The sequence below is a fragment of the Lytechinus variegatus genome, chromosome 19 (assembly GCF_018143015.1).
Source record: "Lytechinus variegatus isolate NC3 chromosome 19, Lvar_3.0, whole genome shotgun sequence".
Classification (NCBI taxonomy): Eukaryota; Metazoa; Echinodermata; class Echinoidea; order Temnopleuroida; family Toxopneustidae; genus Lytechinus; species Lytechinus variegatus.
The window spans coordinates 12,035,614-12,048,746 of NC_054758.1; the positions used below are offsets into that span (position 1 = coordinate 12,035,614).

The 13,133-nt window shown below is 37.1% G+C and overlaps 1 pseudogene; it reads left to right on the forward strand.

Annotated features, from left to right (window-relative positions):
• The window catches only part of LOC121406103, a 29,664-nt pseudogene that overhangs the window by 566 nt on the left and 15,965 nt on the right, over window positions 1-13,133 (forward strand).

Here is a 13,133-nt window from a genome sequence, read left to right on the forward strand (position 1 = left end):
AAGAGTCAAACGTGTCAAACCTCCTAACAAAAATGTCCTTCTATTAAACGGATGGTCCAGGCTGGAAATATTTATATCTCAATTAATGTAATAAAATTCATAGAGCAAAATGCTGAGAATTTGATCCAAACTGGATAACAAATGACAAATAAGTAATTGAATTTCAAAGATTTTCATTATTCCTGTGAAACAGTTCTAGGCATGCCTTTATGAATATTGATTAGGTGGGCTGATTATGTTATATCCCCAATTGTTCTTTTATATTTTATTATATGAAATTAGGTTGAAATAATAATTTTCTACCAAGAATTTAAACAATTGGAATGACAACTGATTAGTGCATTAGCTATTTATTGCCGTAACTTATTTCATCATAATGGCGACACATCATATACACATTTATGTAAAAAATGAAACAATTATGCCTTCATGTAATAACATAAGAAAAGGGAAAGTGGGGATGTGACATCATCAGCCCACCCAATGAATATTCACGAAGACATGTCTAGAACTGTTTCACCGGAATAATGCAAATCATAAAAATTCACTAACTTATATTTGTCATCCGATTTTGACCAAATTGTCAGCATTTTGCTCTGTGAATATTGCTCTATCTATTGACATATAAATATATTCAGCCAGGAGCATCCCTGTAAGTTAATGAATAATATTGCTTGGAGCTGACAGTGAATGGATGGGAAAGTTTGCAAAAATGTGAAGAGTGGAAAATGTGGTTTTGGGCACTTTATATCAGCTTGAATAAGATGATTTTAATAGCATCTTAAAGTACATCCTCCAGTTTTTCAGAAATTCGGGGGGGGGGGGGGCTGTTCCCCACTTGGTGCCACCACTGCTGGTTACACTTCGTAATTCCGAAGGTTCGTAATTCCGAAACAGGTAAATTGCCTATACCTCGATGTTCGTTTATCCGAAAACGTAAAAGGGTTCGTTAATCCGAACATTTGTGGCGTTATTCCGAAGGTTCGATATCGGAAAACGAAATAAGGTTCGATGTTCCGAAGGTTCGTTAATCGGAAAACGAAATAAGGTTCGTTGTTCCGAAGGTTCGTTAATACGAAAACGAAATAAGGTTCGTTGTTCCGAAGGTTCGCTAATCCGAAAACGAAATAAGGTTCGTTAATCATTTAGTTTTCGGACTAACGAATCTTCGGAATTACGAACCTCATTTCGTTTTCGGATTAACGAACCTTCGGAATTTCGAACATCATTTCGTTTTCCGACCAACGAACCTTCGGAAATACGAACTGTCGGAATAACGAACCTTCGGAATATCCGAACCTTCAAAATAACGAAGCTTCGGAATTACGAATGTATGCGCCACTGCTAGGCTTCGGTCTTTTCATTGAAAATGAATGACATAGCATTATATATCTTCAACAGTTAAAAATTGATCATTCTGTCGTGACAAGACAAAAAATAGACAAAAGGCTTGGTTCATCACAAGGATTGAAAATGGGCCGATATAGCTGCCGTGTGGCGACAACGAATGATGTACCGACTGTGTATGATCTTCTCAATGAGTACGTCGTCGAACAGGGTTTAGAGGAAGTACTAACGAATTCGAAGCAAGGTAAGTACATATGTATTCATCAATAGCAGAAAATGGTTTGGTTGACTTTGATTTAAATCTTTATAGGATTTGAAATCAATCGAAGCTAAAAAAGATATAAAACACAAAGAGGACTCGGAGTCAAATATGACAGGGGTGATATCGCTTGTAGCATTATGTGCATGTATTGGGTAGTGCACTCATGCACAATTTTTTTAAGGATGGTAGAAACATGGGCCCCGTCTTACAAAGAGTTACAATTGATCAGATCAATCGATGTAATGGAAAGCCAGCAACGTCAACATCTAAACTGCATGTTACTTCGAAAATGTTTCCTAGATGTCAAGTGTAATCATGCATTCAGTGTTTACTTGAAAATTCAGTGTGCTTATATTTGTTTAGAAAGGATATCGTATAGATTTCCTGGAAAAAATATGATAATAATAAATAAGACTTATATCGCGCCAAATCCACTCTGTAGAGTGCTCAAAGCGCTTTTAAGGAAATTATAATAAATGAAATTATGAAGAATTGAAGAGAAAAGTTTTAAGGTAATGTTTGAAAGTTTCAGAGGTCAAGCACTGTTTGATGTTTTCAGGGAGGCTATTCCATAACTTAGAGAATGAGTAAAGAAATGATCTCCCCCTCCAGGTTTTGGAAACTTTGGGGGTAACAAGAGAATTGGAAAGGAGGAACGTAAGAATCTTGAAGGGGTATAACTTTTGATCAGTGAAATGAGATACTGGGGGAGAAGAGCCATGAACACAGTGGAAAGTTAACAACAAAATCTTGAACATAATACGTTGTTTTACAGGGAGCCAATGTAAGGATCTTAAAATAGTAGTAATGTGAGTGCGCCTGGTGGATAGAGAAACAATGCGAGCGGCAGCATTTTGAAGTTTCTGAACTTTGACTAACTGATTCTGGGGTAGATTAAACAAAAGGGAGTTTCCAAAATCGAGACGGGACGAAATTAAAGCGTGAACCAATTTTTCAGTGGCCGGTCGAGACAAGTATTTCCTAATAAAACCAATATTTCGCAATTGGTAGCGAACTGATCTACAAATAAATGTGATTCGACATAGTCATGTGAGAATAAAAAACTATACCGAGATTGCGACAAGAACTTGACAAATTTACAGTGAGGCCAGAAAATGCGATGGAGTTGATGTGGATTTTACTAAGCTGTACTTTGGAGCCAAAAAGAAGAAATTCACACTTGGCTGAATTCAACTTAAGAGAGTGAGAAGTCAGCCAATTGGGAACATCAACCATGCAACATTCAAGACGATAAATGGAACTTTCTGCAGCTAGTTGATCCGAATTAAAGGAAATCATGAGTTGGATGTCGTCTGCATAAATATGGTATTTAATTTCGTGTTTCAACAGGACTTGTCGCAATCCAGATAAATAAATCGAGAAGAGAGTTGGCCCGCCCACAGAACCCTGTGGTACTCCACAAGAGAGAGGCAAAGCATTGGACTTATAACCGTTAATACAAACAATCTGAGAATGGAATGAGAGATAAGACTCAAACCACTTGTAAGCCTCACTCTTGACCCTGAGTGAACTAAGTATGTTCAAAAGGATAGTGTGATTTACAGTGTCGAAGGCGGAGGACAAATCTAACAGCAAAAGAGCTGTGGTGTTCCCTTTATCCATGCCTTGTAGGATATAATTAGACGCATCAAGAAGTAGTGTTTCTACACTATGATTGGACCTATAACCTGACGGGAAAGGATCGAGCAAATCATTATCCGAAAGGTATTCAGTCAATTGAGAGAACACAATCCTTTCAAGAATCTTGAACAAAAATGGTAAGTTTGAAACTGGGCGGTAGTTTTGGTCCAGGGAGGGTTTTTTAACAATGGGGTAATGAGAACAACTTTCAGAGAGGAAGGAACGTATATGCCTGTTCTATACTCATATTGATTAAATGGGAGAGAACTGGAGTGATATGATCTCGTCAGGAGTGGTTGGTTGGATAGTTTCAAAGGAAGAGGAAGTGAGCTGGCTGTGTGGTGACTCATCTGATGCTAAACTATCGCAGATCTTCTTGACTTTGGTCTGGAAGAAGTGATGGAAAGTAGACGCTATTTGCGAGCTGTCCGAGTGGGAAGGAAGAGGTGATGACTTTTGACGATTCAGTAGCCGATTAGCCACAGAGAAGTGTTTTTTTAGAGTCGTCGTGACAGTCTTCAATGATCGCCACATAATGCAACGCTTTGCTCTCTTCACAAGGGAATTGACAATGTCTTCTGAGTGCGGAAGTTGTTATTATACCATGGAAAATCAACATGAATCCGGACTTTCCTTTCTTTCGGGGGTGCATGAATATCGAGAATCCTTCCCAGTTCAGAGTTATAACTATGTACGGCGGTGTCGACACAAAAGTCTGCACTCTCTGTCCCAGGAGCAATGATGTCACATTTAGTGATGTCTTTCGCAAAAGTCACCCTGTCGATGTTGTTGATGTTGCGACTGATTATAGTAGACTGGGACCGACTCGGCTTGGAAATTTGACCTTCCATAAGATATGGTCTGAGATGCCAGGTATGACTCGAGGCTTCGATATGAGAGCTCGATCATCAGAGTCCCTAACCATGAAAACATCAAGGATGTGACCTCTGTCGTGTGTACAGACGGTGCCACGAGCCTAATTACATTAGGAGGGCTAAAAATATTCGTTCGACCCAACCCATTCGAATTTTTTCAATTTGATGTTGCTGATTGACAAAAATGTATGAATATGATTCAAAATGAAACACTGATTCTAGAAATGGTAACTACTGAACTTCCTTCGCCCAAATTTCGAAGATAAATAAGTAAATTGGAACTAGTTTTTTGACTGGCGGACTAATTAGGGCCATTTTACTGTTTCAGTTGATGAATTTGCTGCATTCATAGTTATCTTCATAAATGGCGATTTATTTTAAAATGAGCTGGCTACGGTACCCTTTCCTGGTCAGATATGGAATGTCAGATGTATATCCTATCCAATGGTAGTAAACATTCCACCCTCTAATTTCACATTTATTTTTTATGAATTTTTCAAAAGTGCCATTTTAACACACAAGTCTATGGGGGAATGTTTTACGCGCGTGACACCTGTAGGAGAATCAACTAGCCGAGAGATGGCGTGACCGCTGATTAGATCATTAAACTTCTGTGTGTCAGGTGAAGAGTTATTGTCTAGGTGAATGTTCAGGTCGCCAGTGATGAGAAAAGGTTGAGTTCGATATACATGTATGCTTTTATCCAGGAAATCAGAGAATTCATCTAGGAATCTGGAAAAACTATGTCCACCAGGTGGCCTATAGATTACAGAGATGTCCATGCAATTAACATCGTTGGAGATGGTTGCAGATAGACATTCAAAACTGTCGAATTTTTCATGCGGCTTGGTGACAAGGTGAAGACTGTCCTTGTGAAGAAAAGCCACTCCACTGCCACGCCCAGAGACCCTTGGACAATGCTTGAAAGTGTAGGAGTCAGGACGCAGATCACCGATGACTGGATCGTCATCTGATGTCAGCCATGTCTCACACAAACAAAATCTAATTTGTGATCTATGACAATATCTTGAAATATAGTTGGTTTATTACGCAGAGACCGGGAATTAATGCTGGCAAATTTAAGATGCCCCTTAAAGAGACCACGCCCTCCTCTCTTACCCCGATGAGTCTTCCGCCTTCGACAAGGTCTACTGATCCCGAGAGACACCAACCGGTCCCAAACAATGGGATTATCTTCCCGCCATCTTCTCGTGGAACAAGTATCCCCTATATTAAGGGCATGAAGTGTCTGACTATCATATGTGAAATGTGATGTAATTGAATCAACTGAAAGGTTGGATCCTCTAGAAGAAGGCCCAGGGTTAGGGTTGATGTCTCCCGAGATCAGTAGCAAAATACGAAATCTAGAAAGAGAATTGGCATACCGCTGAATGGGTGTACCAACCTACTTGTGCTTTCCATTTGGATCAGGTTTAACAGCATTACATGTACATGTACCAGCAGTAAAATGAACAAGTTCAGTAGTGAAAAACACAATACAAATGGATACAATAGATGCTAAGGCTGTCAGGCTAGCCAATTTCATTGTGAAAGTGCGCACATATAGGTTAAGACGATCTGTTCAATCGTAACTCTTTCTAAGACGGGGCCCTGGTGTACTATTAATGAGAGGAGGACGTCGTGTATTACAGTTTCACATCATATCATAAATGCATTATTGTTTGTCTATCATTAGAATAAGCCCCCAAAGAATGTTTGGTATATGTATATCTTCATTGCCCAAGGGGTAGAGTTGTGTAACATAAATAAAATCTGATAGCATAGCCAATGTAATGATGTCCACGTCATTAGTGATTTAGACATTCAATTGCTCATAACTTCCTTGTTTGTCCACTTTATCAACTTTTGTTATTCTCTCATTTTTCTGCTTTCACACAAGCTAAAATTTTCCTGTGGTTTCATTCTCTTTAAATGAAAAAGATTATTAATTTCTTTATCTTCACTTTGTTTTGATTTATCCAATTCATAAGTACAACAGAATAAACTTCTTAACCATTTCCCCCAACAGCCTTCAGCGACCATCACGAACGTGGGCTTTTTACAGCAATCATCACAGAGGTTACAGATGAGGCAGAAAATAAAACTGAGATCATCGGATGTGCCTTTGTTTCTTTCCCCTACAATTACGTAGTCGGTACAGCTGGTTTTATACATTGCATGCTGTTATGTGAAACCGTCTTACAGGGGTAAGTATTATCGTCTAGCAATATGGTGGTGTTATATTGGGGCAGGAGGCAAATACCAATTACCATTTTTTAAGTAGAAAAAAGAAGACTCCGGAAAAATAGATACACAAAAATGTAGGATATTGTCATAAGGAGACGTCCGGGTTATATAGGTCTTCTTGGTTTACCTATGTTGGATATTCAATGATAGTAATCATCACCAGCAAAAACATGTGGCCACCCTGAGGTCGTCTTCTCATAAATTTAACATTATTATGAATATTTTTTTAAATAAAATTATTATCAGTATCATTAATATTGTTATCAATATTATCTTCAATATTGTTATTATCAACATTATTAGGCCTATTCATATTATCATGATTATTATTTATCATGTTTATCACCAGACCATGGACTCCAGCAGATGTTACTCAAGATGCTTAAAGAGCTTTGTTTTTCTTCCTTAATAGTCATGACAGAAATTCATTTGAACTTCAAACATTGTTGAGGATAGACATGGTAAACTTAAATTATTCCACCCGTCCGATCGGACCAATTTATGGTCTATATGATAAAATATATAACATAGACAGGCCGGTGCACTGGCGGATCCAGGGGGGGGGGCAAACCCAATGACCCCCTTCTTGAGAGGCAGGATTAAAATTTGTCATGTAAAATTGCAGTTAAAACAGAAGTGTGCTCCCCTCTTCCTCTGGAATATGTGTCCCCCCCTGTTTGGAAAATCCTGGATCCGCCCCTGGGCCGGTGCACTTTCGAAAGTCGGAGTCGCGTCTTCCGCGCAGGAATCTTGCAAGCAGCTTGCATCACAGTCACAATGAGAACTGAAAGCTGCACAATCAAAAGACGCATTACATCATTGCCACAGTATCCTTGCTAAGATGACGCGAAACAGAGTTTTCGTAAATTGTCTTATATCCCATTCACATCGTCACGCGATCCATTCCGAACGCCACACGATTGGCCTTAAATTTGGGGTGATAACCCTTTTTTTTGCTAGTCAAATATTTTTTTTAAAGAAAAAACCTGATATTTTCCAGCCACTGGTCCCGCTACCTTTGGGGAAAGATTTCCGCCCTTGGTCCTGTTGACAAAACGTCTCCACGGCGAAATTCAGAATAAGTAAAACTAAAATTATAAGAGAAACGGGCGATTCCCATGAAGAAATGGAATAGATACATAAACAGAATAATGAATCGAATAATGCTACTACCGAATAAGGAAAAAATAAGAAAAATTAATGAGTACATGTCATTCAAATCAATAAGCGATGGCATTCGTCCTAACTATAAACCCTGGCCAACGAATGTAGAGGGCTTCAACAATTTGCAATATTGCGGAAGTGTTGACGCCCTCTGCGTTCGTTGCTACTTACTAATACTTTCTTTTTGACTCGTTCCAGGTTACTACAGAAAAGCGTACTCATTTTATGATGGCGAGTGTATGTGGAAATGACCACACATTTGATTCGGCTTTTGAGGCCGAAGGATTGATAGATATGGCCACCTTGCCGTCAGGTGAGAGTGATTTGTGGTTCATGGCGAATCCCTCGACAACACCAGAATTTTCGGTAAGAATTTTTTTCTGAAAATACAGAAAATGTCATAATGATATTACACATTAATTTGAAATTCACAATTTGTCAAAGGATAAAACCAAATGTATTTCCTTTCGCACATCAGACAAAATGCATTTACTTGATCCTCATCTAATAATGCATCTTTTTTACCTTGAAAATGAAATGAGAACTTAAGTTGTTAAAAACGTATTTGCAAGTTGTATGAAAAAGGTCCCACGAGGCAACCTTGTGGGACACCTTATTTACGACGCATTCCGATATACCCATGTATGTTCCCAGTGTGTTCCTGAGTATTTTTTTCTTTCATTGCTTTCATTTAATTTTTCATGAAGTAATATGCTTTTTCCTAGATATTTTCCACGTGTTTTATTTATTTACTTTTTATCGCTTCCCGCTTATGGACATCTGCTTAAAATTTTTTCTTTTTTTGGCCCTCTTTCCCCCGTCCCCATTTCGGTTGAATTTGCTTTTTTCATACATTCTCAATAAAATCAAATTTATTTCTCTCCCTGCTCTCTCTCTTCCTTGTATCTCCCTATCTCTCTTTTTGACTATTGGCACTATTTTTTTTCAGAATGACGATTATGTGGTCCGAGAGGGAAGTCTTGAAGATCTTGACGGCGTTTATGATTTGTGCAATGAGCTGATGAAGTTTGAGAAAATAGATGAGTATCGACCTGCAAAATTTACCAAAGAAGGTAATGATACTGTAACATTACGCCAAACCATGGATATAGTTTTGTAATCCCCTATGTAAACATATAAAATAACATTCAATCCTTTAATAACCGAAAAATACAAAAAAGTGCACACACAGTCCCGATTATCATTTTATGCTTTTGTACCCTGTATTATTTCATTTCATTTATTGTTTTTTGCAACATTTTTCACAACAAAATTCTGGAAAATAAAAATACATATCTGAAATTTGACATCAATATATTGAACAATAGTTTTGTATATAAATCATCAAATATCTTACATATTAAATCTTATATATTATCATGTGTTACAATGAATTGTGATCGATAGAACGAAATACCTCCAGGAGTAAATAATGTCACGAAAAGGTTATTTATAGACGAATTTTGATAACGCATTTTAGCTGTGTGATCCCGCCCACTCTCCAGGGCTGATTATGATTATGACATGTTTTGAGATTTTGCTGTTTCATTAAAATCTACTACACTATAAAAACTGCGGTGTTAAAACTGACAACAATTGGTGTTAATAGAGGACCACACCCTGAGGTGTTAAAAATTACACCCTAAAAATTAAAAGTAACACCAAAGAGTGTAAATGTAACAACAAAAGCTGTTGTAATAACACCTATAGGTGTTAAACTAACACCACCAATTTAACACCGGTGTAAAATAACTGGTGTGGTCCTCTATGTACACCGGTTTACACTACAGTTTTTGCTGTGTACAAACCCACAATTAGTTGGACTCTTCCTTACCTACAACGTTTGCGAATTTTAATTACGAAGGGCTACTGCAATCTGCAAATTTATTTTCATCACCAAAATGCTTGTTATACACTCAAATTATTTGAGTTTACGAATTAATTTTAAGCTAAATCTACATAACCGTTCCTTTCGAGAATACGTCCAGAGTAAATAGACATATATTTTGTGGGGAATAAAACAAAATATTTATGTTGCTTAAGCTCGTGGTTTGGGAAGATTTTTTAAGAGGGGCGCTGGACTTGTAAACAAGCACCCCCCCTTCTCCCCCAAATAGTTTCAGTCCATAATAATTGTGATTTCGAGAAAAAATGCCAAGCAGAAAAAATGGTTTTAATTACAAAAATTAGGTGATTTTGCTCAGAAAATAAATCGACACAAAAGGTAGGGGATTTTGGCCAAATCTCTACAATTGAGAATACAAACATGATTAACAGGATACTGCCCTATGTGTGACCCCATCGCAGCATCCACACTACCATCAAAACATGATACTTCCTCAAATCCAACTTTCAGTATTCTCGCATGATGGAGGAGTGGACGATCCCCCATATGGTGCAATACTCGTAGAACATCGACGTCGCGTCGATGACGAGGAGAATGAAGTCCGTCCCGACATCGTCGGCTGTATACTGTATACCAAGATGTACCATTCCCTGAGAGGAGACACATACTGGCTGCAAGGGTTGTATATTTCACCACAACACACAGGTATACACAGTAAAAAAAATAGCATACTGTTTAAGCCTGTCACTCTAACAACGAGTTGTTTAAACTTTTTGTAACTGTTTAAACTTTTTAATCAAGTTGTATAAAAAGTTTAAGCAGTTGTTTAAAAAATTCAAACAAAAGTTGTTAAAGTGACGGGCTTAAACAACGTGCTTAAAATTTTAAACAGCGTTTTTACAGTGTACATCTACAAGTGAACCTATGGTAGTCGACCTTCTATTATCTGATATTCCCCTCTAGTCCAAGCAATTTTCGATAATGTAACACAAGCCCAATTTTTTTGTAATAATTTTTGAAAATATATATATATTTATATTGATTAATTGATTAATAAATTAATTTATTATAATTGTTTATTAAATCATTTTTGTTTTTAAACTATTTTTATTCATTTTTATTTCATTATTATTTATAAATCTTTATTTCATTAGTATTATTATTAACCATTTATTGATTATTATTATTATCATTATTATTATTTCTGTTATGATTATTATTATCATTATTATGATTAATATTATTATATATTTTTTTTTTTTGGGGGGGGCCATGTTCATTAATAAGTCGCAGACTCGCAGTCATTTATCGCGACGACAAGCTCTAATCAATTTAGCTCTTGCCTCTCTTATCAGTGTCTCATGTTCCGATAGTTGTTAACAATTTCTCTGAAGACAATTTAAATCTTAGCCAAGACTTTATCGAAGAAACATTTGGTAGAAATTCTTTTGAAGGAAAGTTAGTAGTTTCTATTGAAGATGAATACATTTATGGTCATGAAGATATAAATCAATTCTTCTTCACAAGATTTTATTTAAATCTTCAAAATAGAAATGCCATTTAGTCCCCTCCTGACAAGAAATCTGTTAAAGCTTAGGTAAAACCAAGGGGTTTACCAAAGACTTCGTTCTCATCTAAAATCGAAAAAAATATATAGTTTTCAGTTAATAAATTTTCATATTTATCCCTTAATAAACTTCGACTGCAGTAAAAACAAATACTAGGGAAAAACTGACAAAACTAAAAAAAAGAGGCAGGGCCTATGTTTTTTCCTTCATGATAAATCTATTGCCGTGCTGTGGATCAAACCCCCCTGTTGAGTATAATGAATAATTCATTGCTAACCTTATTTACAGGGAAAGGTCTTGGAAAAGCGTTGGTGCGTGCATCGCTAGAGGTAATGATATACCCCCTCTTATCTCTCTTTGTGCCACACCCCCTCCCGAGTATATGTGCGTTTGTACATACTCTTAGTGGGAAAACGAGGACATCACACATCAGTCCGAGGACGTCTTCGGTACACAGACGGTCCCGAAGTATACGTGTTATTTTTATACGGGGTACTATTACCCGTATAGAATACATGTCGTTAATTGTATAGAACAATTTTCTTTTCACTCACGGCATTCCTACTTTATACACACTAGTCCTCGGTTGCATAGTGACGTGCGATCATTTCTAAAAAGGAAAAGAAAAAAGGATGTCCTCAATTTCTATCATAATCGTGTATATCTGTGTAAGGCGTACGTGTTTTGTGTTTTTTTTTTTAACCTCATTCGTGCGTTTGATTGGGCAACTACACTAGAATGGATGGGTGTTAAAACTGACACTAGTTGGTGTCCCCTGCACTGCTCTGCACTACAAAAACTCTGGTATTAATTTAACACCAGCCCGGAATCTATATATACATGTATATGTCCTCACCAGAGAAGTATTGAAACAACACCAGTATGGAATCAAACCGATGTTGTTTTAATAATAATTGGTGTTGTATAAACATCTATCTGGTGTTGGACCCAAACCAAACTGGTGTTGTATAAACACTTATCTGGTGTGGACATATATAGATTCCGGGCTGATGGCGTGCTTGCAGTGTGAGGACAACACCCCGATGTGTTAAAATAATGCCCTCAAGTTTAAGCATAACACTACACAGTGCTAAAGTCACGACCAAAGGTGCTGTATAGGAGTCGAACTAACACTGAAAATTTAACACTGCATTTAATGAGTGGTGTGGTCGTCTGTGTAAACTGGTTAACACATGGACCTACTACAGATAGGTCCATGGTTAACACCACATGTTTGCTGTGTATACATTGCTGCTCTAAAGTTTCGCAGAGTGGGTTACATTGGAAAAGAGTAAACAAAAAAAAAAATATGGCAAACTGGAGCAAACAGTCTCGATAAACTAAATCCTCTTGGTGTTCTGTTCAAACCCGTTCTGCTATTGAGACACTTGACGTGTTAAAAAAAAACACATCAGTTTTCCAGTGTATTGTCTTAATTGTGGCGTTGTGAGGTGAACTAATGAAATAAGAAAGGGTAAAAAGTAGTTTGGTTATTCACCGTGAATCTATAGAGTGAAACCTGTCTATAGTGACCACCCAAGGAAAACACGAAATGTGGCCTTTATAGACAGGTGGCTGCTATAGACAGGTTCTTATACACACAATCTGTCACCATGGGAATCGGTTTTAGTGGTCACTATAGGCAGGTGGCCACTATAGAAAGGTGGCCACTAACACAGGTTTGACTAATTGACATTATACTTGAATAAGAATTAAAAATAAAATAGAATAAAAACAATATGAATGTAAGGTGTCGGCAATATAGATATTTGGGAAGGAGTAATAAAATCTGCATTTATTGAAGGTACAAGTGTCTTACGAATAAGAGACAGAACATCATTTCTATTCAGACCTTCCTTCGTCGTAATCTCCAGATTCCTATTTTCTACCAAGGTTCTTATTTTTGTCAGGTATCAAAACTCCAATGGAACAAAATTGATCTAATTTTGGTCAATGTAAATATTACAAATTTAATTTTCTCAGACCACAAAGCATTTCTCCTACAATACGTGATTCTCCTGTAGCATGAACTACAATCCCATTGTCATCCGACGTGTTACCTGTCTTTTGATTGACTTCAGAAAATCAGTCTTAAAAATGGACTGGTGGAAAATAATGTAAATGATTCAAACAATTGCAAAAAATAGTAATGTCACCACAGCGCAGTACATGTAATATTTATT